Here is a 27,525-nt window from a genome sequence, read left to right on the forward strand (position 1 = left end):
TTTGTATTTATCACCAAAGTCTGTCAAGAACTGCTTTCATGTAATCTGTGTAGCAACTTTCTAGTAACAAACTTTTATGCCTTTAGTATAATGAAATTGTATGTTGTGTGAAAACATTTTCTGACTAAAATTCTATTAATTGTTTTGTCTCATCAACAGTTTCCGTGACTTCCTAGCTCTTGGGTATTTGACAACAATTTTGTCAACATTACATGTAACACAGTAGTTAAGCATTCTTTCCTCTGGCAGACCTGATGTAGTAAAAGTAAGTACAGCATTCTGCTATAAAATAATATGATTGTATTCAAAAAAGAATGCAGGCAGCTTCATCAACACATTGAACAAAATGCTTAGGTATCGCATACGGAATAATTGGATATAACATCTTCAAAGCCCATGGACACCTTTTTTAATGCACACTGCATAACATTCAGTGAATGACTAACTCCATAGATTCATAGGTTCATAGATTAGTACTAGGCTAACTGCCCTTGTGGGCCATTTTAAGCCTAGCATATGACCCAATATGAAAATCAAACCCTGCACCTTGCGTTTGTAATGTAAACAGATTAACCATTATGCCAATCTCCGGGTCTATATTATAAAACCGAAAACCCTTTTTAGTGAATACGATAACAGTGACACATATAGCCCGAACCGCAAATACGCCGAACCCCCTAAACCGTGAAATTTAAAATCTCAAATCGTCATAGTCGGCCAACCCCACCGCACGCTACATACTACCTACCCAAACATAATAAATAAACCACATACATACACTAACCAAACCCTAATTCTAACCCTACACTAAACCTTACATACATTACTATCTATGCACTTACCTTAACCCGCACCCTAACCCTAAGGTCCGTAACTATCGCACACTTTACCCTATGGAGATATACCCAAACAAAACAAATAATCCACACAATATACACTTAACAAAACCCTACTTCTAACCCTACACTAAACCTTACATACATTACCTATCTATGCACTTGCCTTAACCTGCACCCTAACCCTAAGGTCCGTAACTATCGCACACTTACCTTACGGGGCTATACCGCAGACGGGCCAACCATGACAATTCGACATTTCAAATTTCGCGGTTTTGGATGTTCGCCATTTCCGTCGTTCGCGCAATATGTGTCGCGCTTTTCCAGTTCGCTGAAATGGATCTTCGGGCCTCTAATATACACCCCGTCTCCCAAACAAATTTAGCTGTCAGAAGTGGGATGTGTACCCACACCTCCATCTGTAGACCAAAATTTCCATGAGGTGCATGAAAGGAGATTAACCCTTGACTCTGGTGCATTAGACCACTCAGCCGTCCTGATATGCAAAAGATAGCAAATTGATTGAAGTCTGTGCGTGAGCCTTCTGACCAGTTGGCATTTAGCTAGCACTGATCGCCTACTGTAGTATCACCTGAGTGACTTTATAAATCGACTTATGGTTGAGAGCTGTCAGCCTGAATGAAAGGCTGCAGTTAAGTCTATCCAGTTCCATTCCTGCAGTAAGGAACCAGTCAGGAAGGCACACTGCAAGTCAGTGTGTTGAGTGAATGAAGCTGAAACGTCACAGGCAATAGCAGCTTCAACTTCAGATGTATTAATAAGAGCATTAAAAATATATAATGACAATTAACGGAAAAGAGGAAAACAATAGCTAACAAGATGTAAGCAAATAATAAATGTGGTTTTGTTACGAGCCTGAATAAAGAGTATTAGCCACCAATTCTCCAGTGTAGACAGCTTTCAGTACAACTTGTGACCCTGAGGATGGGCAGTCTAACCTCTTTCTCTGAATGATTCTTCTTGCATCCTATTTTTGCTAAATGTTTCACTTGAACATCCAACTTAATAAAATGTGCTGGACAGATGACTAATGCTTTTTTTGTAATGGAAGTAGCAAAGGTAAACAAAATGGTAGTGTCCCACATTGTTTCTGGTGTGTATTGTGTTTTTCTTCATCTGGCCTGTCATCCCATCCAAGATTAGTTCCTGTCTTATACTCCTTGCTTTCTGGGATCATATTTTGTTCCCTGTAACCATGAATTAGATAAAGCAAGTTCTGTAGATGACTGGGTAAATGCATGGAGATCTGGGTAAAGGTGACAAAAATCAGTGGATATGAAATTAAATGATAGGGTGACATAACTAGATGGAGTGGAGGAGACTTTAAAGCGTTGCACACAAGTACTTCACAGTTTAAGGGACACTTGAGCAAGTTCCTGAATGCTAAATGTGCTCAGCTGTGTGGAACATTTGACATTTGTACCATGCAGCTGTACAGCATTTGTATAGATACATCAGAAGTTTTTATCATTTGTTGCATAATTACTAATTGCTGTGGTGTTTGGTAATGGAGGGGGTGGAGTTTCAAATACATTTGCTTTCCTTTGTACAAACACATTAACCAGCATAATCAAAGTAGAAAGGACAGAGGTTAATTTTCACTCAAGGTAAAGTTTTTCATGCATTCACACATTGCCCATTTTTTCATCAGAGAAAAAAAATCAGATATTTTGCCGCAGCATCTTTGTCATGCTATTCAGTTGCCTGTGCTAAATTTCTGATGCGTGGTAATGTTTTCTTTGATGGACGATTGATTTGATTGACAAACTTATTCTGTGTACTTCTTCCACTTTTTTCTGTTAATGTGTGAAGTAAACCTCATCTCATACAGCATCATTTTAATTACTCATTTTAAAATAAAATTATGCATTTTTTGGCAAATGTTATCCCACAGTGTGCTTCTGCCAGGCTGTGCTGCACATTTAATATGGATCTGCTTAGATGCTAAAAAACACTTACTAAAGTCTGATTTGCCAACTGCTGTTGGAAGATCTGCACCCCCCTCACCCCGAATACTACAGATTTCTGCTACCACGGAGGTCACACCAACTCGGTTAAAAGGGAAATGTGTTTACTTACTTCTCTTTCTTTTAGATGGTATGACTAAGAGATAGAATATTTAGAGATTGGGATTTGGGAGTAGAAACCTCACATTGAGGTGGGGGGGGGGGCTGCAGGAACACAGCCTTCTGCAGTAAATGCACTGTCACATTATATACAGTTGTATCTTTCTCATTGATTTAACAGAATGTATTAAGCTTGTCTGAAGTAGAACAAGCTTGCTAGGTGTAATGTCAGGAACATCAAGTAGGCCCTTAGATTAATGCATGTGAGTGGATTTGTGTCTGTGTGTGTGTGTTAGGGGGTGGATGTAAGCACATTACACATACATGCACACAACTCCATCTGCTTTCCTACAGCTAGAATCGGTGTATATGAATAATCTGCTCCTGTCCCCAATTATTCTCTGTGGGGTAGCCACAGTGGTGAGGGTGACTGTGGTGGTGCAGTGGTTAGCATTGTCCCCTCACAGCAAGAAGCCCTCCAGTTCTATTCTCGGCTAGGGTGCCTTATGTGCGGAGTCTGCATGTCCTCCCTGCGGTCATGTGGGTTTCCTCCTGGTGCTCTGGTTTCCTCCCACATTCCAAAGACATGCGGTAGGTTAATTGGAGACACTAAATTGGCCATAGATCTGAGTCTGTGTGTGAGTGAGTGGTATGAATGAACTACCATGGTGGGGCTAGCCATTCGGTGTTGTAAACCTTGGCTTGAGGTGATTGTCACTGGTGAAGTGACACCCGGACCCCATGTCCCGGACCCCATGTGCAAAATGAGAAAAGGAGTTGAGGATGGATGGATCCCAAAGTATTCTCTGTAAGTAATTTTGGATAGTAATTTAGTCATTTCTGTTGCAGCGTAATGAAGTGTAACACTGATCCTGTTTCAGAAAAAGTTGCAGTAGTTGTGTATACTTACAGATAACAAATGAAGTGAAAATGCATGTTTTCCAAAAATCAGTCTCGACAACGGAAAAATAGATTCATCTAAATAAATGAACCAAGACTTACTTTATTTGTTAATGCTGAGGTTTAAAATTGTACAATAAATAGTTTATATATTGGAATATTTTAATGTGTATGGTGACTAAAAAAAAGGCATCAAAAAATAAAGACCAAATGCACCGATACCAGGGTCAACACCAAAAATACAAACTCATCTTCTTTGGCTACTTCTTGTAATTACAAGGAAAATTATTACAATGAATTGGAAATGTCAAAAACCCCTCTCATTCTCTGATTTCCTTGAGTTAACAAAAATTGTATATAATAGGGAATTGAAACTAAATGTATTGCCAATCATTAGCGGATCAGAGTTCCGCTGTGGCGACCCCTAACCGGGAAAAGCCGAAAGACAGTTTATAACAGAACACCAATGGCCACTCAAGAAGTTGTCTTGGCTAAAATTGAAAGATCTATTAGATAAATATTAATTTTGATGAGAAGATTTTATTTGTTATGGACCATGTATATAGTTTTGTTGAATATATTGTTTAGGCTTCTGGATTGTATTATCACTTGATTTATATGTATTGTGTATTATATTGTTATAGTAAACATTTACTAAACATAACTAAAAAAAAAAGAAAATAAAGACCAGAGATGCTGCCATATTTTACTCAAAACAAGAAACACTCTGATTTTTTTAATTAGAAGCTAGTCCATAAGCCTTGATAAAGAGAACAGAAAAAAAAAACAGATAAGTATTAAACTGGCAGGAAAGCCCAATGGTTTATATGGTGACACTGGGCATTGCAGGCAGTGAAGTTTTAAGGTTTGGTCCTTGCCAAAATGTGCATTAATTTGCTCAGTAAAACACCAGAAGTATGCAGCTCATTTTTAAGTGCTGTTTCTTGTGGAATTAACATATGTAGTTTGTGTTTTGTTTTTTAGATCAGTACGGCACTTCTTGTTGTGTTAAGCTAATTATTTTTTTATTTTGAAGGTGCTACTGATTGCTCATCTCAAACACGGTGAACTTTATTCCCAGATGCGTAACTTGACTAGCAAGCATGGGGAGTATATGAGATTCCCAGACACTAGCAAGCATGGGGAGTATGTGAGATTCCCAGATACTAGGAAGCATGGGGAGTATATGAGATTCCCAGATACTAGCAAGCATGGGGAAAATATGAGATTCCCAGACACTAACAAGCATGGGGAGTATGTGAGATTCCCAGATACTAGGAAGCATGGGGAGTATATGAGATTCCCAGATACTAGCAAGCATGGGGAAAATATGAGATTCCCAGATACTAGCAAGCATGGGGAGAATATGAGATTCCCAGATACTAACAAGCATGAGGAGTATATGAGATTCCCAGATACTAACAAGCATGGGGAGTGTATGAGATTCCCAGATACTAGCAAGCATGGGGAGTATATGAGATTCCCAGACACTAGCAAGCATGGGGGGAGTATATGAGATTCCCAGATACTAGCAAGCATGGGGAGTATATGAGATTCCCAGATACTTGCAAGCATGTGGAGTATATGAGATTCCCAGATACTAGCAAGCATGGGGAGTGTATGAGATTCCCAGATACTAGCAAGCATGGGGAGTGTATGACATTCCCAGATACTAGCAAGCATGGGGAGTGTATGAGATTCCCAGATACTAGCAAGCATGGGGAGTATATGAGATTCCCAGATACCTAAGGGAAGTACTGTGAAATATAAATGGTTTCACTAGTATGAATATTAATGATTACCAAATGAATCCGTGTCATTTCCTGTAGTAACAAGCAGAGCTGGACAAGAGGAGTTGCTGTGGAACATGGAGAGGTGTTCAGAAGTAGATCAGTTAAATCAGTACTAGATGTTTTAGCTAGCAGGAAATGGTGGAAGAATGTTTCTTTAATAGCAGTTTTGTTTTATAACACTGATCTTCATTTTCAGCTGTTGCAAAACTTGGGAAATGGCCACATACGTTAGGGCTGCCTGTGCCTGCTGCTTGGTGTGTGTTAATAGTGTTCTGCTTGCTGCTTGTCTGTACATTTTCACCCATTTACCACAGTTATTGCTGCTTGTCTGTACATTTTCACCCATTTACCACAGTTATTTCTGCTTGTCTGTACATTTTCACCCATTTGCCACAGTTATTTACTTTGGTATGTTTCTCTTCCTTGCGTGTTTCTTAAACTTTAAGATTCTTTGAGGTACTGTTTTTGTTAGTCTGAACTTTTTAACTCTACAGATGTGTTGTATCCTGCTGCATGGTCTGCTGCTTGGCATGGATCACAGGTGAAAGGGATTTTTGAATGCATCATCCACCTGGTAGATTAACTCTGGGTATAAAAACTGACAGGGACTGAAAGGGAAGAGGAGGTCACATTACAGATTTATATTGATACTGGAATGAAAAGGAATACCAAATGCAGTAGCCATGAAGCTTCAGTTTTTCTTTTTCTTTTATTATGCTGTTCACCGAACAAGAGCAGCATTAGACTATTCAAAATGCAGTATCACTGAAGTTTGCAAATAAGTTGTCTGTTGTTTAATTTGAATGTTAAACTGAAATGTGCTGATTTCTATTTACAGAAGCTGAAGGAGGCAGGAAAGGTTTGGCCCACAAATACTGACCAAGAGTTCAAAAAGTAACCAGCACTGAAAGTTTAATTTGGAAATTCCCACTGCAGGTACGTAAATTTATTCCATTTTATATTGCATATTTTCGTTTGTTTTAGGGAAGCACCAGACACTACAGATAAATGAAGGAGATAGCTAATAAAAGCTATATCATTCAAAATTGTTTATTAGTAGGAGTCTTTTGGTGCAAAGGATGTCTTTGCATGCATGTAGTACACTGTGTCTGACGCAGCATATCAAGTGTGAGTTGCAGATGTCTGTACTTCATTGTTGCCAGAACATGTGACAAATAGCTATTGTCTGAGTTGCAGCTAACTAATTCATTCAGTTAACCAAAATCAGGATTTACTGAAAAGGGATCCTTTCAAAAATTGTTACATACCTTGGAGAAGAATACTAGTGTTAGCAGCAACCTCTCGCACTACTTGTAACATTCTTGCAAAGTACCGTAGAGTGGGGTTTTATAAAATAAGGGGTGCAAGAACATAGTGGGAGCTCTTTCTTTTGGAACGGGTATTCTTACTTTTATTGAGTTAGCCAGTAGTCATAGATAAGAATTTTGAAATTATGTGTTTTTTGATGACTTTAAAGAATTTTGAAATTATGTGGTTTTTGATGACTTTAAATGTCTCTTTTTAATGAGACTGAGTTGTGGTTAGGGACACTTAATTTCTCCAATCACTGCTGCTCTTTTCATGCAAAGCCATTGTTTTTTGTGTAATTTCTGTATTGGTTTATGGTGACTTAAAAGGGCGATGTCTTACATATCTATAGGGTACAGTAAGGACAGGAAAAGTAGCTGTTTGCTGTTTAAAAAAAAAAATGGATAACAGCAGAAGTAGAATGCTTTTTTGGTGCATATCAGAACTGATAGAAATCTTACGCAAATTGTACTATGATTTTATTAAGATAGCATCACTTAATATAGATTTGTTGATAAGTACACAGCATTTTAAAATTCAAAATATGTGTAATGCTGTCTTTCCATCTAAAATGTTCTAGCTTTCCATTCTTAGTCTATTTAATTTACCAGTCTGTTTTAGTATTTTTATTTTGTTTGTTTCATATGAATAATTCTCACGAAAACACATGGAAGAGGGGTGGTCCAATACTGGGGGAAAAACTGCAGTTACAGATCCTTGTTCACAGTTTCCCACTGGGACAGATGTTAATGTCCTTATTATGGTCAGCCAGGAGTCTGGAAATCCTTAGCTCATTGGGGATTCAGGAATAGATAATCTCTTTGAAGGATTCTGAACTTGAGTTTTTTTCTAAAGCTCTGCTATCCTCATGTGATTTGACATCTTTTCCTTTCGTGAAACTCTTTCTTAGGAAGGTTTAGTAGGTGCCACTATAAATCAAGCCAGTAGTAGGTGGCTGGGAGGATAGTGGTAGTTCTGTACTGTGTGTGGCAGCTGTCTCTGGTACTCCTGTGACCTTTTCCTCTTGTACCAGCAATTGGGTGGTCATTCTTTCTTTATTAAAATGATCTGACATCATGTCTTGTGAATGCCAGTAATAGCTCTCCTCAAGCAGGGAAGTTTGGACTTAGGCCTGAATGAACAGCTAACCAAAACTGCCTTTGGCTCTCCCTTATGTGAATGCTAATTCTTCAAGAAAGCAAACTGAAGAGACTGGTTACGTAATGGGAAGTACTCATTCATAGCATCCCGTTTGGACTGAACATTAGTGTCCATGTTATGCCAGGCAGGAGGTTTGGAAGTCTTAGCCCTCTAGAGATCCTTCTACATTCAAACTCACTGTCAAGAGTACCACATCCCAGTATAAGGCTTCTGAACTTTTTGACGAACTCCTCTAGCATATTGAGATTCTTCCTGAGGTCTGACATCCTTCTTGAACTGCTGACTTGTAAACTTTGCACCATTTGGCAGACATGACTTTGTGCGAACTACCATAGACAGAAAAATGTCTCTTCAATTTTGTAATGACTGCACTGGACATCAAGTTAGGAAGTAGGTCAATTTCAAACCAATTTGAGTAAGAGTCTACTAACATTGTAATGTTGACCATTCCATTCAAAAATATCTATAGCAACCGTCAACCGTGGTAACTCAGGAATTTGGTGTAGCTGAAGTGGTTCTTTTTGTCGATGTGGTTTGCTGTTGTTGCAAATTGAACATGCTAGAGTTTCCTTCTCTATATATTTAGACATAGAAGGCCAAAATACAATGCCTCTTGCCCTTCTTTGGTTGAATGAGTACCTGGGTGACCACAATGCAAAATTTTGATATATTCCTGTTGTAATGCTTTAGGAATGACCACTTTTGGACCGTTCATGATGATTCCATCTTCCATTATGTTAGGCTTATCTCTGTAAGGAAAAATACTGCTGAATATCAAGTGGTAAACTGGTTTGTCCTGTTGGCCATCCTTAAGTGATAGTGTTTAGCTTCTGGAGATCTGTGTCTGAAGCTGTGTGATTTCTTAGTTCATAAAGCCGTAATGATGAAAAATTTCTGACTTCTATGACTTCAAAGTCTGCTGTTTCATTTTCATGTTGCTCTGTCATTTGTCTGGGTGTGTGTGACAAAGCATCCACAAGGTACAAGTATTTGCCCCTTTTGTAAAGATTATTGAAACTGTATTTTTGCAATTTTAACATCACTCATTGCAATTGAGCTGGGGTGGTATGCTTTGGCTTTTTCAAAATTGTGACTAGAGGTTGTGTTTTAGGTCTGCCATAAATATAATCATTGAACTTCAGACATGCAAAACATTACTACTAAAAGTTCTTTCTCTATTTGTGGATAATGCATCTCTGTTTGGGTTAATGTTCTTGATGCACAGACTACTGGTATGCCTTCTTGAAGACATGCTGCACCAAGGCCGTACTTTGAAGCATCACAAGAAAGAGTTACAGGTTTGTGAACATCATAATAGCTCAATTTCTTCTTCAAAATATCAAATGCTCTTTGGTGTTTTAACCAGGACCAGTTTACATTTTTCCATGTCAAGTCGCATAATGGGGCAGAAAGCTCACTCAAGTCTGAGATGAACTTTCCTAAATAGTTGACCACACCTAGAAAACGTTGTAAAGATGTGACTGTCTCTTGAACTGGCATCTCAAAAATTGTTGATTGCTTAGACAGATCTAGTTGTAAGCCAGAAGTGGTAAGCAAATGTACCACGTAAGTAACTTTTCAGTTTGAATTTACATTTCTGAGGATTCAGTTTAATTTCACCTGCATGGTCTATAATTTTCCTGAGGTTTCTGTCAGGTTTCTTTTCACCATTGCTTCAACAACAAATTGTCTACTATAATAGCACATGGATAACCAGAAAAAAAAATTGTTCTATGGCACGTTGAAAGACTTCACTGGCAGAATTGATTCCAAATGGAATTCTCAAAAATCCGTATCTACCAAATGGTGTACTGAATGTAGTTAACAGTGAAGATTTCTAATCCAGCAAAGTTTGCCAGAAGGAGCTTTTTGCATCTAAGACTTGAAAGTACAATAGAATTTTAAGTCTCTTGGATAAATACATATTTGAATGTCATCTGAGCTTTTCTAATGAGCTACGACCATGTAGAATTCCCATTCGGTTCTTCTACTGGAGTAAGGACACCTAAATTCATCATTTTATCTATTTCTGCTTTTACTTTACTCTGCATTGCTACTGAAATCTTCTGTGCTGCTCGGACAATTGGACTTGCTTCATGGTTTAACATCATGGAATATGTGACTAGAAGTTTACCAAGCTCGTCTTTGAAAATATCAGCATATTAACTAAAAATACTCAATGTTCATACTTTTAATGGTGAACCTCTTTATTAAATGAAATCGGTTCTATTCTCAGACTGTCTTTGAGGCCTAACAATGACTGCATAAAAATGCAAGTCGTAGCTGTTTCCAGCAGAATGGCATGAAAAAACTACTGCGCCATCAGTTTGAATCTCTTCACCACCATAAGCAACTAGCTTTGCACGCTTTGCTGTATCAAGTTTCTCACCAGCTTTTACTTCAGCAAGCATTTGTGCTGATATAACATTGCACTTAGATCCAGTGTTTACTTTAAGCTCTACAGGTTTCCCATTAATTTGTATGGTACAAAATATGTTGTTTGCTGATAACTGATAGTCTACTGTATTAACTGCTGTTTGCTCACAGCTCTTGGAGTTTGCTACAGTCTCTGTCTGATCTACTTGCTTCTTCGGATACTCTCTTTTAACATAAGCATGCGATACTTTAGACTTGCAAGGCCTTTTGAAATGATTCCACTTTTTGCATTTGTAACATTGCTGACCAAAATCTAAATAGTTTTCCTCTTTAGGTTCATGGCTGCCTCCACAATTGCGACAGTTAATAATGAAGTTGGGTGTGGCACTGCCTTTTGGTTTATTTCTTTTTCATCTTAACTTCCTGCTGTACACTATCAAAATTTGAACTCGCAGATACTGCAAGCATGCCTTTCTCATTTGTAAGCATATTTGTATGCTTTTCTGTAAGATCAAGTATTTGGCAAATCTCAGTGGCTTTGCTTAATATTAATTCACTATCTCAAAGCAAAAAATCTTTCTCACTAGCACCACATACAAGATGGTCTTTTATCAATTCATCTCGTAAATCACCAATGTTTTTGCTGTATTTCTTAAGTCGGTAATATATGCTGCAATACTTTCACCAGGCTTTTGATTTGTTGTGTAAAACTTGTGCCTTCATTTGAGAGTAACACATTTCTCTAAGTTTATGTTTTAACCACTCAGGATCTTCTGACATTTCAGCTTGTATCACAATAGGGTGGTTCTCCCCCTCCCTTGCATACACTGCAGGTGCATACACAAATAAATGTTCTTGCTCGATAGCCTCTAAAATGTAAAGTGTAAATGCTCTTGTATGTGCGTCTTTATAAGAAAATGCAGCCTGTATGAAAATGTCATATTCTTGCTCAAATACTCCCCAATTCTTTACAATATTATCATCAAACACCAGCAGTTCAGGTCTGCGAAATTCCTGTGCCATAACAACAAATTTAAAAACATAAGTATAGACCTGGTATTTATAATTATGCTCAAATGCACTACAGTCTATCTGAAGATGCTTTATTTTAACACTGCAAAATACCTCCAACACTTCGGACACTTTGAAAAGTCTTAGGTACTGTGAAAAAGTTGTAGATTGCAAAAAAAAAAAAATCAGACATTTTAGCCTTTTCAAACATTTTAAACAGTTTGGAGATTATTTCAAGCACTTTAATCATTATGTTACTATCTTGGACATTTCGAACTATTCAGAAATTACTTTGAACACTGAATACTATGCCACATGTTTGGTGACTGAAAATCATTTAAAATGAATTTAAGTACTTCTGAATAACCAGTAACCTGTTTGCGAGTTCACTCTTGTATATTATTCCATTTCTAACTGCATGCCTCATGGTTTGCGAGCTGCTTCAACTTCGGATCCCACTCTGACACCATATTGCATGTCTCATGTATTCATATGAGACACTGAGGCGCAGGATGGGTTCAAGTCATTATTTTTAGATAAACACATCAAGTGTTGTAACTGGAACATATACTTTGAACTTCATGTGCTTTCTGACTGGCTGATTACTTCTGACACACTCACATGTGCATCTCCATTTAGTCTTGCACGTGCTCATAAACTTATATGCACATGCTCTCTGATAACAGTGGCTGACTAGGTACAGTGAACACACTGATCTACACTCGGGTCATCTTGAAAGCTTTCCTTTTGTGTAATTCCTAATTCTTATAAAAGGGTTAAAAGGCACCATCAAAAATCTTACCAGCAGGCTGCTTGGGGAGGGGTGGGCCATGGTGATTTACTGGGGTAGTCCTGTGTTCACTTTCTTTGTTGGTTCAACTTGTTTGCTTATCATCTTTTTCTTAAAGTAGTAGCTTACTTTATGTATGGTGAATGCCAAGGAGGAGTTCCACTCAGTCAGGAAGGATTGGTTAGAACCCAGAATAAACATCTTAATAAATTGGCCTAAAATAACGGGGAAGTAATGCCTTAAATCGGGGGTGGATTTTAAGTATTGCTCTTACAAACTAAAAAAAAAATGCTAGAGTAACAGGATTTGCATTACCATGCATTTGCTGAAGGATGTGAAGTCTGAAACTCAAATGTCTGTCATTATGTGACGACTCGGAAAAGCCAGGGTCTTACCCCTTTGAATCTTCAAATCTTTGTAGAGATCATTCTAGTCCAGATCTTTGGCTCTGTGATCACAAGACCGTATGGATGCTGCGGTAGATGGTTTGGTTGGTACTACATCTTGGTCAACTCTGTGCAGAACATTTTACAGGGACAGTGAGGGGGAGTGTCTCCATGCTACAAGAACATATCTATGATAGACATCTATGCCATGTTCACCTTGTTGTTTGTACGTTAGCACATGTTACTTCTTAGCACTGTAACCATGATGACTCCTGCCTTTTGGGCCCTCCCATCCAGTCATACAGTTTGCTTTTATTAAAGATGTTCATCGTGTTTCACTGTTGTAGTCATCAGTGTAGGGTTCTTCCTGCCGGCAGGCAGCCCTTAGTCGGCCAGAATTCCAAAGTCTGGGTCCGGCGTCGGCTGTGTACTCACGCTCCCTGATGTCAGAGCACCAGGGGTACAAAGCTCCCAGCCGACGCCATGTTCTCCAGTCTTTCTTGCCGCGCGGTGGAAGCAGTTCGCAAGTGCCGGTCGGCTGACTCCTGTTATTTTTGGTGCTTCATACCAAAGACATTCTTCTTTTCAAAGCTAAGTATCCCGTTGGGGAAACTTTTTTCTTGCTCCAGACCGATGTCAGAAAAAGTTAATAGTTGTATTTCATGTGGGAAGCAAATACCTCATAAGGATTTTCACTCTTACTGTATTCCTTGTCTAGGCCCTGACCACGATGTAGCTAGTTGTCTGTTTTGTGCTAGATTTAATCAACGTACTATTAAACAGAGATATAATTTTGCCTTTCATTACTTTGGGAGGTGATTTAATTATAACATGTCGTCGGACACGCTTCCGACTACCGGAGTTCATAAAAGGCGCAAGGATAAGGATAGGCCTCCGAGGTCCAAATCAGACGACAGTTTACAATCAGAGCCAGCTGCTGGTTCAGCCGTCGTCAGTGAGGCGCTTTCGCAGCCCCTGTCATCGGCCATTACAGAACCTCTTGCCAAAACGGACTCCCACGAGGAGCCAACTAGGCCTTCGAATACTCCAGGTGCAGGACCTTCGGATAATGCTCCCTCAGATGGGTCCGGAGCCGCTGTGCAGGTACCGGCTTCCAAGGGGGTTTTCAGGCCTACGCAGCTTCAGATAAAGGCAAAGGCAAAGACTCCTTCTAAAACAAAGACTCAAGCCCAGGCCTCCTCTGATCCGGGACCTAAATCTCAAAAACAAATGCTTAAAATGGCGGAGGACTTGCTAACTATGTTTAGGGGTTCACATCCCCCTCCTGACAAAAGGCCAAGACAAGAATTGGATTATGAATCCTCTGATCAGGCATCTATCTCTTCAATGTCTTCCTCTGAACAGGATTATTCTTTCCCTCCTTATGAGGATTCTGATGCTGAGGAATCCATTCCTTCAGCTTCTCCTCCTGAGGATTATTCTTTTGGGGAAACTTTACATGACATGAGGGAACATTTTCACTGGGAAGGACAGGAGTACTCTGAATCTAAGAGAAGGCTTAGGGATTTCCTTCTTCTTCCCCAACACAAACCCCTGGCTATTCCTCCTATTTTGGATATTGTGGATGATGTCTTTTCTGAGTCTAATTTAACTCCTGACTCCTTTCCTCCAGCCCCTGCTAAGCCTGATAAATATTACAGAGTCCCTGACTCCCACCAGTTTCTTTATAAAAATCCTACTGCTGATCCAGAAACCATTTCTCAGGGTCCTAAGGGTGTTAAGACCGCCACTGCTAAGAACCCTCTTCCATCAGATAAGGATTCTAGAGCTTTGGAGAGATGGGGCAAAAAAGTGTACACTTCTGCTACTTTATCTATTAGGGCTTTAAATTGTCAATTTCATATGTTGAAATATCAGCAATACCTTTTGTCTGTTATGAAACAAAAACTGGGTACCATTTCTGCATGTGCAGACAATAAGGAATTACATGATTTGATGCATGCTACTGAGCAGGTGGGAAAACATACCTTACACTGTGGTTTTGATGCTTTGGAGGCTTCTTGCAGGGCGGCTGCCACTGGCACGGTCATTAGAAGGCATGCTTGGTTAAAGGAACAAAATTTGCCTGATCAAGTGAAAGCAAAGTTACTGGATGCTCCTGTTCAACATAATGTTTTGTTTGGATCTAAGGCTGAAGAGGTTATAAAGAAAATGGTAGATAAGGCAAAATCCATGCAAACGGTTAAGGATTTCTTACAAGTTCAGCCTCCTAGATTTGGCCAGCTAAAAATTGGTCCTTTCCCAGCTCGGACAGGCCTCAGAGGGGTAGATATAGGCGCCCCAGAGGGAGGGCCCAAGCACAGACCTCTTCTAGACCTAGACAGTGGAGTGCTTCCACCCCCAGGGGTGGAGAAGATAGGTCTCAACCTTACAGGAAACCGGCTCAATGACTCCCCCTTCATGGCTCCAGGAACCTCTCTCCTAGAAGCTCCTCTGGGAGGAAAACTTTCTCTTTTTCACCGAAATTGGACTTGCATAACCCAAGACAAGTGGGTTCTGGATGTAGTTTCAAGAGGTTACAGATTTCACTTTCACACCTTACCAAAACCAAACGGATGGCCACACCTACCAAAAACTCAATGGGCAGAGGCATTAAAACAGGTGAGGTCCATCATGGCTATGAGGGCCGTAGAACTGGTTCCAAATTCAGAGACGGGACAAGGCTTTTATTCAAGACTCTTTCTAGTTCCCAGAAAGCAAAATACTTGGAGACCCATCCTGGATCTGTCAGTCTTAAATACTTTCCTGGAGATACCAAAGTTCAAGATGCTTACTCTGCAGCAGCTCCTGCCAATGTTGAGCAAAAATGCATGGATGGTGACATTGGACTTAAAGGAGGCTTACCTACACATTCCTATCAGACAGGAGTGCAGAAGATACCTCAGGTTCAAGGCAGGCTCGAAACATTACCAATTCTCTGCGCTGCCCTTTGGCTTGTCTACTGCGCCCAGGGTCTTTACCAAGTGCCTGGCACCAGTAGTAGCTTACTGCAGACTCAAGGGAATTCAAATTTACCCTTATCTGGACGACTGCCTTATTCAAGCAGACAGCAAGGACATTTTACTCCAGCACCTGGAATTTGTTAAGAATCTACTCAAGTACCTGAGATTCACTGTGAACGTAAAAAAGTCAAATTTGACACCCACTCAACAGATAACTTTCCTGGGTGCTCTTTTAAACACAACAACCCAGATGGCATTCCTGACATCAGAAAAACAACTACAGCTGGCTTCAACTTTCAAAAGCCTGGCGTTAATGTCTCAACTAACTGCAAGAAAATTCCTGCAGGCTTTGGGTTACATGGCTTCCTGCATCCTACTCATACCATATGCAAGACTGCATATGAGGAAGATACAATGGTACCTAAAAAGCGTATGGTCCCAGCATTGTCACAGTCTGGAAACAGTGATTGCTGTCTTGCCTTGCCTGCAAAAGGAATTCCATTGGTGGGCCATGGCATGTCTTCAAAACAAAGGGGAAAGCCTTCAGTCTACCTCCAGCCTACCAAGTGATAACCACGGACGCCTCGGATTATGCATGGGGAGCCCACTTGCAGGGGAAAGGCCTGCAAGGTTTTTGGACAGAGGATCAGAAGCTTCTACATATCAATTTAAAAGAGATGTTAGCTGTGCAGAATTCCCTCTTGGCTTTCAGGGATATTTTACAGCCAGGGCAGCTACTGATACGGACAGACAACACCACAGTTATGTGGTACATAAACAAACAAGGGGGTTCACACTCCTACCCCCTTTGCAGACTAGCCGTGACTCTATGGAATGCTGCACTAGCTTGCAAAGTGGACCTACAAGCTCAATTCCTGCCAGGGAAACAAAACACTCTGGCAGACAGCCTGAGCAGGAACCTGTCAGACCCACATGAGTGGATGCTAGACACCCAAATATTCAAGATGATTACAGAAGCCTGGGGCTGCCCGGACATAGCTCTATTTGCATCTCCCCACAACTACCAGTTACAGACTTTTTGCACAAGGATATATGGCGTAATGGTTAAGGTGCTTACCTTAGAAACACAAGGTGCAGGGTTTGATTCTGACATAGGGTAATTGGCTAGGCTTAAAATGGCCCATAAGGGCAGTTAGCCTAGTACTAACCTATGAACAAGCTAGCATGGAAAGTGGATGCTCTCTCATTCAGTTGGAGGAACCTCTTGGGGTATGCCTTTCCACCAATACCTCTTCTACCAAGGGTGTTATTAAAAATAAAACAGGACAAACCAAAGCTGATCTTACTAGCCCTGAATTGGCCTCGACAATTTTGGTACTCAACACTGATAAATCTATCCCAGGAACCTCGTTGGATTCTACCTCAGATTCCAAATCTTTTGTCTCAAAATCAGGGCCAGGTCCTGCACTCTCATATCAAAACTCTCAGCCTGGCAGCCTGGCGTATTCAGGGTCTATGATTAATCCTACCCTTTCCGAACAGGTCATGGATGTTATCTTAGAAGCCAGAAGGCCTAGCACTAGGAAATCTTATGAAGGTAAATGGAAGAGATTTTGCACCTGGATGCATGCTCAGGAATCAGATCCTCACATACCAAATATTCCATTGATTCTACATTACTTAACAGATATGTTGCATAAGGGTTTATCTTTTTCCTCCATAAAAATACATGCCTCAGCTATCTCTGCACATTATAATACAGATCCTCCAATTTTTTCACATCCACTTCTGAAACAATATCTCAGAGGAGCAAAGAATTTAAGGCCCCCTAGGACACCACCCATTCCTGCCTGGGACCTCAGTTATGTCCTGGAAAACTTACTCTGCCTCCTTTTGAGCCTGCTGGCACATCTGATATAAAGTATTTATCATGGAAGACGGTTATCCTACTGGCTTTAACTTCAGCCAGGAGAGTCTCGGAGTTACAAGCGCTCATGGCTGTGGAACCTTACATTATTTTTCATCAAGACAGGGTTTCTTTGAGGACTAACCCTACTTTCATGCCTAAAGTGGTTTCTAAAGTGGCTTTAAACCAAACTATTCACCTGCCAACTTTTTTCCCTAATCCACAAAATAAGGGGGAGAGGATCTTGCATTCTTTGGACGTGCACAGGCAGCTTCGCTTTTACCTGGACAGAACCAAGGATATCAGGAAAACAGAACAAATGTTTGTTTCTTATGCAGCGAATTCCCAAGGCAAAGCTATTTCAAAACAGACCATTTCTAAATGGATTGCTCATGGAATCAGATTTTGTTACTCTCATCATGGAAAGCAAATCCCAGGAAAAATTAGGACTCACTCTACTAGAGCTGCTGCTACTTCAGCTGCCTTTCTCAGGGGAGTACCTACCAAAGATATTTTGGAAACTGCAACTTGGAGTTCAGTGCATACTTTCTCTAAGCACTATAATCTCCCTCTTCATTCTAAGTCTAGGGCAGGCTTTGCTTCTGCAGTCTTGCAAGGCCTTGTAGCCCCCCCTTCTACTCAATAACCACCACCCTTTATCTCAGCTTTGGGATTCAACCCTACAGTGATGACTGCAACAGTGAAACACGATGAACATAGTACAGTTGTGTACACTTACCATAAATGTAGATGTTCAAGTGTCTTCACTGTTGCAGTCTGGGTTACCCATCCTCCTGTCCCCTCTTATACTTTTATTGGTGTGGTTCCCTACTTCACCCTTCTGAGGTGTATTTGCTACAGGGTATGGGGTTTGTTGTATGTTACATTTTTGTTTTACTTTTAGCCTTCACTTCTGGGCACCTGACATCTGGGGCAAGAAAAACTGGAGAACATGGCGTCGGCTGGGAGCTTTGTACCCCTGGCGCTCTGACGTCAGGGAGGGTGAGTACACAGCCGACGCCGGACCCAGACTTTGGGATTCTGGCCGACCAAGGGCTGCCTGCCGGCAGGAAGAACCCTACAATGATGACTGCAGCAGTGAAGACACTCGAACATCTACATTTATGGTAAGTGTACACAACTGTACTTGTTTAGGACACTGCTTGTGATTGTCTAAGTGTTCCACCTGCTATATACAGTGGATATAAAAAGTTTACACACCCCTGTTAAAATGCCAGGTTTTTGTGAAAAAAAATGAGACCACAATAAATCATTTCAAAACTTTTACCACCTGTACAATTCAATTGAAAAGCAAACAAATCTGTTAGGGGAAAAAATAAAAAACATACAATACAGTGGTTGCATAAGTGTGCACACCCTTAAACTAATACTTTGTTGAAGCACCTTTTCATTTAATTACAACATTCAGTCTTCTTGGGTACACACCTGCCATCAATTAAAGAGACTCTGATTAACCCCAAATAAAGTTCAGCTGTCCTAGGAGGATTTTCCTGACATTTACTCAGTTACCTGCTACAGCAAAAGCCATGGTTCGCAGAGAGTTTACAAGCCATCAAAGGGATCTCATTGGTGAAAGGTATCAGTCAGGAGAAGGGTGCAAAAAATTTCCACAGCATTGGATATACCATGGAACACAGTGAAGACAGTCATCAAAAACTGGAGAAAATATGGGACAACAGTGACATTGCAAAGAACTGGACGTCTGTCCAAAATTGATGAAAAGACTAGACAAAAACTGGTCAGGGAGGCTGGCAAGAGACACTGAAGGAGCTGCAGGAATTTCTGGCAACTACTGGTGTGCTACATGTGATAATCTCCCATATTCGCCATATATCTGGACTATGGGTTAAGGTTGCAAGACGGAAGCCTTTTCTTACACAGAATAACATCCAGGCCTGGCTAAAATTTGCAAAAGAAAACATAGAGTCTTCCAAAAGCATGTGGGAATATGTGTTGTGGTCTGATGAGACCAAGGATGATTTTTCTGGCCACAATTCCAAAAGGTTTGTTTGGCACAAAAACACTTCATATCACCAAAAATTCACCATCCCCATGCTGAAGCATGGTGGTGGCAGTATCATGCTTTGTGGTTGCTTTTCTTCAGCTGTAACTGGGGCTTTAGTCAAGGTGAATGGAATTATGAACAGTTCCAAATACCAGTCACTTTTGGCCCAAAACCTTCAGGCATCTGCTAGAAAGCTGAAGATGAAGAGGAATTTCACCTTTCAACATGACGATGACCCCAGGCATACATCCAGATCAACAAAAGAATGGCTTCACCAGAAGAAAATTAAAGTTTTGGAATAGCCTAGCCAGAACCCAGACCTAAATCCAATAGAAAATCTGTGGGGGTGACCTGAAGAGGGCTGTGCACAAGAGAAGCCCTTGTAATCTGACTGAATTGGAATGCTTTTGCAGGGAAAAGTGGGTAAATATTGCCAAGTCGAGATGTGCCATGCTGATAGACTCTCACCCAAGAAAACTGAATGCTGTAATTAAATCAAAAGGTGCATCAACGGAGTATTAGTTTAAGGGTGTGCACACACAACAAAGCATTAGATTAAGGGTGTGCACACTTATGCAACCAACGTATTGTACATTTTTCATTTTTTATATTTTTTCCCCTAACAAATTTGTTTGTTTTTCAATTGAATTGTACAGGTTATAGGTCGCATTAAAGGTGGGAAAAGTTTTGAAATGATTTATTGGGGTTTAATTTTTTTTAAATCGCAAAAACCTGGCATTTTAACAGGGGTGTGTAAACTTTTTATATCCACTGTAAGGCCCTTGAAATTAGAAAGTATCACGAGTGTGTGAGTACTTATGTGTCACCCTCGGCTTCATTAAAGTAATGATGTTCTTCCTGTTTCACTGTTGCAGTCATCACCTGTGGGCTATCCCTGCTGAGATAGCCCTCAGCCGGCCTGAGTACCAGAGTCAATGTTTTTCTGTGTCAGCTGCAGATGTTCTTCATTCCACATTGCTGCAGTCCTAACTATTGGGTAGTCCGCTGTCCAGTCGGCCCGAATACCAAAGTATATGGCTGACGTCGGTCAGGGCGCATTAGACTGACGTCAGTACGTCAGGGTACTAATGCGCATGACCGACGTCATATCCTCAGTCTTTTTTGCCGCATGGTCCGATGCAGAAGCAGTTTTGCGAGTGCAGGTTGGCGTTCTGAAATTTTCTGAAGTCGGAGTTTCAGACCGAATCAAAGTTGGCTAAGTACCCGTTGGGAACATTTTGGTTTTTCTTGCCTCAGTATTTAACCGGATGTCAGAAAAAGTGAATAACTGTATTTCTTGTGGGAAACAGATACCTCATAGGGATTACCATACCTTGTGTATACCTTGTTTAGGGCCTGAGCACGGCGTTGTTGGATGCCGCTCTTGTGCTAGATTTAACAAACGCACTATTAAGAGAAGGTTAGACTGTGCCAGGTTAGTGTTTGGGAAGCGTTGTAATTATAAAATGCCGTCGGATGCTCCGGCGCCCGCTTCCAAAAAGCGCAAGGACAAAACAGCGAAGCCTAGGGTTGATGAACCGGCAGTCCCGGACGTCGGTTCTTTAGAAACTCAGTGGAGCCAGAGGTTTTGCCAGGAGTTTCTTTGGAGTCTCAGGCAGAGACTTTACTGTTACAGGATGTGCCTTCTCAGGAGGTAGGCCAGGCTGAGGGGGCTTCTCAGGTAACTGTTCTTCCCTCTCTTCCCAAGGTAGTTAGAGCCTCTCCTTCTGTTTCCAAAACTTCTTTGAGAGGTAGGCCAAGTTTAGCTTCAGTGGGGGCTTTTCCTAGCACTTCAGGTTCTGTGCCTAAGAAACATATGCTTCAAATGGCAGAAGATTTGATTACTATGATTAGAGGTTCTATGCCCCCTCCTGATAAGAGGCCTAGGGTGGAACCTGAGTTTGAGAGTTTTGAACAGTGTTCAGAGGCTTCTGAGTCTTCTGCGGAAGACTTGCAGGAGTATCCTCCTTATTCTGATTCTGATGTGGATGATTCCACTCCTACAGCTTCTCCTCCTGAGGATTTCTCATTTTCAGAGACTCTGCATTCCATGAGGGAGCACTTTAAATGGGAAGGCCAAGATTACTCTGATTCCAGGAAAAGGCTTAGGAATTCTTGTTTTACCCCAGCATAGGCCCTTAGCTATACCTCCTGTGTTGAATGTGGTGGAAGATGTTTTGCAGAGGCTTCCCTGAACCCTGATTCTTTGCCTCCTGCTCCTGTTAAACCTGATAGGTACTATAGGGTGCCTGAAGCTCATAAGTATCTTTTAAGAGTCCTAGGGCAGACCGGAAACTGTTTCTCAGGGACCTAAAGGTGTTAAGGCCTCTGTTGTTAAAAACCCTGTTCCCACTGATAAAGAGGCAAGGGCTTTGGATAGATGGGGAAAGAAAGTGTATACTTCTTCCACTTTAGCCATGAGGGCGTTGAATTGTCAGTTTCACATGCTAAAATATCAAAATTATCTCCTTTCACAATTGAAATCTAAGGTGGATGCTTTGGCGGAAGGTATTGAGTGTAAAGAGTTGCTGGATTTAGTTCATGTGTCTGAACAAGTGGGTAAGCATTCTTTGCAATGTGGTTTTGATGCTGTACAGGCCTCCTCGAGGGTGGCTGCCACTAGTTCTGTTCTTCGCAGGCATGCCTGGTTGAGGGATCAGAATTTAGCTGAGCATGTTAAGACAAGGATTTTGGATGCTCCTTTACAGTCTGATGTGTTGTTTGGTTCGCCTGTGGAAGCAGTTTTAAAGAAAATGGAGGACAAAGCTAAGTCTATGCAAACTGTTAAAGATTTTTGCAGGTGCAGCCACGAAGTTTAGTAGAAATTGGCCTACTAAGGGATGGACATATCCTGCTTATGATTCCCAGTCTAGGGGTAGGTCTAGACGTGGTAGGGGCAGAGCTCAAGGTTCTTTTAGGCCTAGAACAGGGAGTTCACCTGCTCAGACTTCTGGTGGGGGCAGGGGTCAGTCCTTTCGTAAACAGACCCAATGACCTGCCTTTTCAGCTGCCAGTAGATTCTCGTCTGGCAGCTCCTTTGGAAGGAAGACTGTCTCTTTTCAAAGAAAATTGGGATTTAATTACTCAAGACAGATGGGTGTTGGATATCATTCACCACGGTTACAGGTTTTATTTCCATACATTGCCCCCTTTCAAAGGCATGCCCGACGTTCCTCCTCCACAAAGGAAAGAGGCTCACAAGCAAATTTCTCTGTTACTCCAAATAGGGGCCATTCAGCCAGTCCCTGTATCAGAAAGGGGCCTAGGATTTTATTCTCGCCTGTTCCTAGTACCAAAGAAGGGGAACACGTGGAGACCAATTTTGGATTTATCTATCCTCAACACTTATCTGGACATTCCCAAGTTCAAGATGTTGACGTTACAACAGCTTTTACCTCTGCTGGGCAAAGATCACTGGATGGTAACTTTAGATCTCAAGGAAGCTTACCTTCATGTGCCTATAAGACTAAGTTGCAGGAAGTATCTGCGTTTTCGAGCTGGAAATTCTCATTATCAGTTCTCTGCATTGCCCTTTGGCTTATCTACTGCCCAGAGTATTCACAAAGGTTCTGGCTCCAGTGATAGCTTACTTCAGGCTAAAAGGAATTCAAATCTATCCTTACTTGGCTGACTGCCTGATTCTGGCTCAAGAAAAGGAAGACCTTCTACAGCATCTGGAATATGTTATAGCAGTGCTAAGATGCCTAGGGTATTCTGTGAAGCGAAATAAAGTCCAGTCTAGTACCCTCTCAAGACATGTGCTTTCTGGGTGTGAGACTGAATACAGCAGCCCAGATGGCCTTTTTAACCCCGGACAAACAAAAGAGTCTATCCCTTTACTTCCATCAACTATCTCATCAGTCCGTGCTGACTGCAAGGACAGTCCTTCAAGCATTAGGGTTCATGGCATCTTGTATTCTGGTGCTTCCCAATGCCAAACTGCATATGAGGAAGCTGCAATGGTATCTCAAAATGTATGGACACAGCACTGCCAGGATTTGGACACTGTCATTCAAATAATACCTTGCCTTCAAAAAGAATTTTTGTGGTGGGCTCAGGAATGTCACCTAAACAAGGGACTCTCTGTGACCCGGCCAGAGGCGAGTCAGATTTTAACGACAGATGCCTCGGACATTGCTTGGGGAGCTCATCTAAATGGAAAGTGGATACAAGACAAGTGGCCTGCCAGACTACAGCATCTACATATCAACATGAAGGAGATGTTAGCAGTCCAGTTTGCATTAATGGCTTTCAAGGAGTTACTTCTTCCAGGGCAGGTGTTGATTCTAACAGACAACACAACTGTCATGTGGTACATCAACAAACAAGGGGAACACATTCTTATCCTCTATGCAGGCAAGCAATGATTTTATGGGAGACTGCGCTCAGCTTGCAACTAACTCTTCAGGCAAGGTTTCTGCGGAGCACAGAACTCCTTAGCAGATGTGTTAAGCAGACAAATCATGGATCCCCACGAGTGGAAACTGGATCTTCATGTATTTCAGAAATTGACAGTGTCATGGGGAACTCCAGACATAGATCTGTTCGCTTCTCCACTAAACCACCAGCTGGGAAAGTTTTGCACAAAGGGTTTCATCACACAGCTTGGAAAGTGGATGCTCTTTCTTTCAGTTGGAAAAATCTTCATGTGTATGCCTTTCCACCTCTGCCTCTTCTTCCAAAGGTGCTCTTAAAGGTCAGACAAGACAAGCCAAGGATGATTTTAATAGCTCCAGATTGGCCTCGGCAACACTGGTACCCACTACTAAGGAGTCTGGTAAGGAAGCCTCCATGGCCTTTACCTTTGATTCCACATCTGTTATCTCAGAAGGACGGTCATCTGCTCAATGTCAAGCTTCACTCTCTTCATCTAACAGCCTGGCATATTCTGTGTTGAAACACAGCAGGTCTCAACTTCCTCAACAAGTTTTAAATGTGATTATGGAAGCTAGAAGACCTAGTACAAGGAAAGTGTACGCAGAAAAATGGAAGAGATTTTTATTTTGGAGTACAGCAAAGAATTTGGAGATTTCTGAGCCTAATTTGAGTGTGGCTCTTCAATATCTTACTGAGTTATTGGACAAAGGTTTGTCCTTCTCTTCCATTAAGATTCATGCTGCAGCAATTTCAGCTCACTATGATTGTGACCCACCATTGTTTTCGCATCCTTTGTTCAAGCAGTTTCTTAGAGGGGCAAAGAATATAAGACCCCACGTAGAGCTCCTACTCCTGCTTGGGATCTCAATTTTGTGTTGGAAAAACTTACTCTACAACCTTTTGAGCCTGCAGCTACTGCTGAATTGAAATACTTGTCATGGAAGACTGCTTTTCTGTTGGCTATTACTTCTGCAAGAAGGGTGTCTGAGTTGCAGGCCCTTATGGCAGTAGAGCCCTTTTGATTTTCCATAAGGATAGGGTATCATTACGTACTAATCCTTCCTTTATGCCTAAGGTGGTTTCTAGTGTGGCTTTAAACCAAACTATTCATTTGCCTACTTTTTATGCAGACCCCCAAAATAAAGGGGAAAAGATTTTGCACACTTTAGATGTACACAGGCAATTGCGTTATTATTTAAGCAGGACTAAGGATTTTAGGCAGTCTCAGCAGTTGTTTGTTTCTTTTGCTTTGAGTTCGCAGGGCAAGCCTGTGTCAAAACAAACTATTTCTAGGTGGATTGGGTTTTGCATTGCATTTTGTTATTCCCATCATGGCAAGGAGATTCCAGCTGGGATTAGGCCTCATTCCACTAGGGCTACTGCCCCTTCAACAGCATTTCTAAGGGGTGGCAACTAAGGATATTTTGGAGGCAGCTACTTGGAGTTCAGTGCATACTTTCTCTAAGCATTATCACCTTCCTCTCTACTCTAAGTCTAGGGCTGGTTTTGCCACAGCTATTTTGCAAGGCATGTTGTCAGCTCCTGCTTCTTTATGATTTGCCAGCCTCCCTTACCTCTGCTTTGGGATTCTACCCAATAGTTAGGACTGCAGCAATGTGGAATGAAGAACATAGTACAGTTTTGTACCTACCATAAATGTAGATGTTCGAGGATCCACATTGCTGCAGTCCAATTTACCCTCCCTCCTTCCCTCTGTGTTTAGGGGTGGTTGTGTAGGTGAGGTTATATGCTGATAATTTTGTATATATTGTACATATTTTTGGTGCAGGTATATTGGGCCTTGTCTTTTTAGGGTCTTCTGACATCTGGGGCAAGAAAGGACTGAGGATATGACGTCGGTCATGCGCATTAGTACCCTGACGTACTGACGTCAGTCTAATGCGCCCTGACCGACGTCAGCCATATACTTTGGTATTCGGGCCGACTGGACAGCGGACTACCCAATAGTTAGGACTGCAGCAATGTGGATCCTCGAACATCTACATTTATGGTAGGTACAAAACTGTACTTTTCCTGTAGTCTGACATCAGGTCATCAGTGCTATAAAGCAAGGCAGCCGATGTCATTACATCGGTCTTTCTTGCTGTGGAGCCCGTAGCAAAAGCAGTTAGCACGAGTGCCAGTTTGTCGCTACCAAAGTTTGAATTTCAGCTGGAAATGTCTAAAGCTTAAGTACCCCATTGGGGAAACTTTTTTCTTGCACTAACAGATGTCTGCAAAAGTTAACAATTTTCTCGCCTGTGGAAAGCAGATCCCACACCGAGATTTACATTCTTACTGCATCACTTGTTTAGGCCCAGACTACGACGTCCCAGTTGCCGGTTCTGTGCTCTCTTTATTGCGAGAACCATTCGCCATAGAGCTCTTATTCTAGACAGTTATTTTCATGTTCCATCTTCACATTCCAATATGGCGTCTGTCAGCCAACAGTGCATGGACATTCTGAAAAAATGCAGAAATAAAAGACAGAGACAGACCACACAAGGCTAAGCCTTCCGACGATGCTACCGCTAAGCAGGTTGTCAGTTCTCCAGAATTCAGAGAGTCAGTTTCGCAGCCTCTGATGCCTGATTTGATATCTATGCAGGCCTCTACCAAGATTCTTTCTGAGTCCGGTATGCTGCAGAAATCTTCTTCGTCTTCCAAGCCTTTGACTTTCTCTGCCTTGGTTTGGTCCGGAGCCCCGACGCAGGCACCGGCTTCTGAGGAGTCCTTTCTCACTACCGAATCTAGAGAAAAAAACAACGTCTTCTCATCTGACTACCATTTCTCTCATGCTGATGGATTCTCTCAGGCCTAGAAGCCAGGCTGCCCCTAGAAAGTCTGCTTCTAGCCACCATCTTGCTCCTGCTCCACCACTCCAAGCACAAATGCTTAAAATGGCGGAGGATCTCATCTCCCTTATTCCGGGTAATTAGGCCACAACTTCTAAAATGAAAAGGCACCCTTCTCCAGAAATTATGACAGAACAGAATTCTGAGTAATCTGACCATTCAAATTTTGAGGAGAAACAGGAACCTCTGACTGCTTATGAGGATTCAGATGCAGAGGAATCTATCCCTTCTCCTTCCCTTCCAGAGGACCTTTCCTTCGGAGAAACCCTTCACACCTTCAGGGAACATTTACAGTGGGAATCTCAGGACTTCCCCCAGTCTAAAAAAAGACTTGGAGAGTTTCTGGACCTGCCCCAGCACAGAACCCTGGCCATTCCCCCCCTATTTTAGAAGTGGTGGATGATGTTTTCCGTGAATCCAGATTAGCCCCTAACTCCCTCCCACCTGCTCCCAGTAAACCTGACAGGTATTACAGAGTACCGGATTCTCACAAATACCTGTACAGAAATCCTGCTGCAGCCCTAGAGGTCATTACATAGGGACCTAAAGGAGCCAAGACTACATTGCCAAGAATCCTATTCTTTCTGACAAGGACTCCAGAGCTCTGGACAGATGGGGTAAAAAAGTATACACCTCTGCAACTTTAGCTATCGGAGCACTCAGTTGTCAGTTCCATATGTTAAAATATCAGCAACACACTTTGGAACTATTAAAACAAAAGATTTCTGCCTTTCCTGACTCTGCCAATTCAAAAGCGTTAAATTTACTGCACTCTGCTTCTCAAGTGGC

General features: G+C 41.5%; 1 protein-coding gene across 1 annotated transcript in view; it reads left to right on the forward strand.

Moving 5' to 3' along the window:
- FHL3 (four and a half LIM domains 3) overlaps positions 1 to 27,525 on the forward strand; it is a 906,726-nt gene that overhangs the window by 476,974 nt on the left and 402,227 nt on the right. The window contains exon 3 of the mRNA XM_044083498.1: positions 6,455 to 6,552. The gene's annotated coding sequence lies outside the window, so the exon portion shown is untranslated. The remainder of the gene's footprint in view (positions 1 to 6,454; positions 6,553 to 27,525) is intronic.

Source organism: Protopterus annectens, chromosome 1.part1, assembly GCF_019279795.1.
Source record: "Protopterus annectens isolate FY-2018-M chromosome 1.part1, PAN1.0, whole genome shotgun sequence".
Lineage (NCBI taxonomy): Eukaryota > Metazoa > Chordata > Ceratodontiformes > Protopteridae > Protopterus > Protopterus annectens.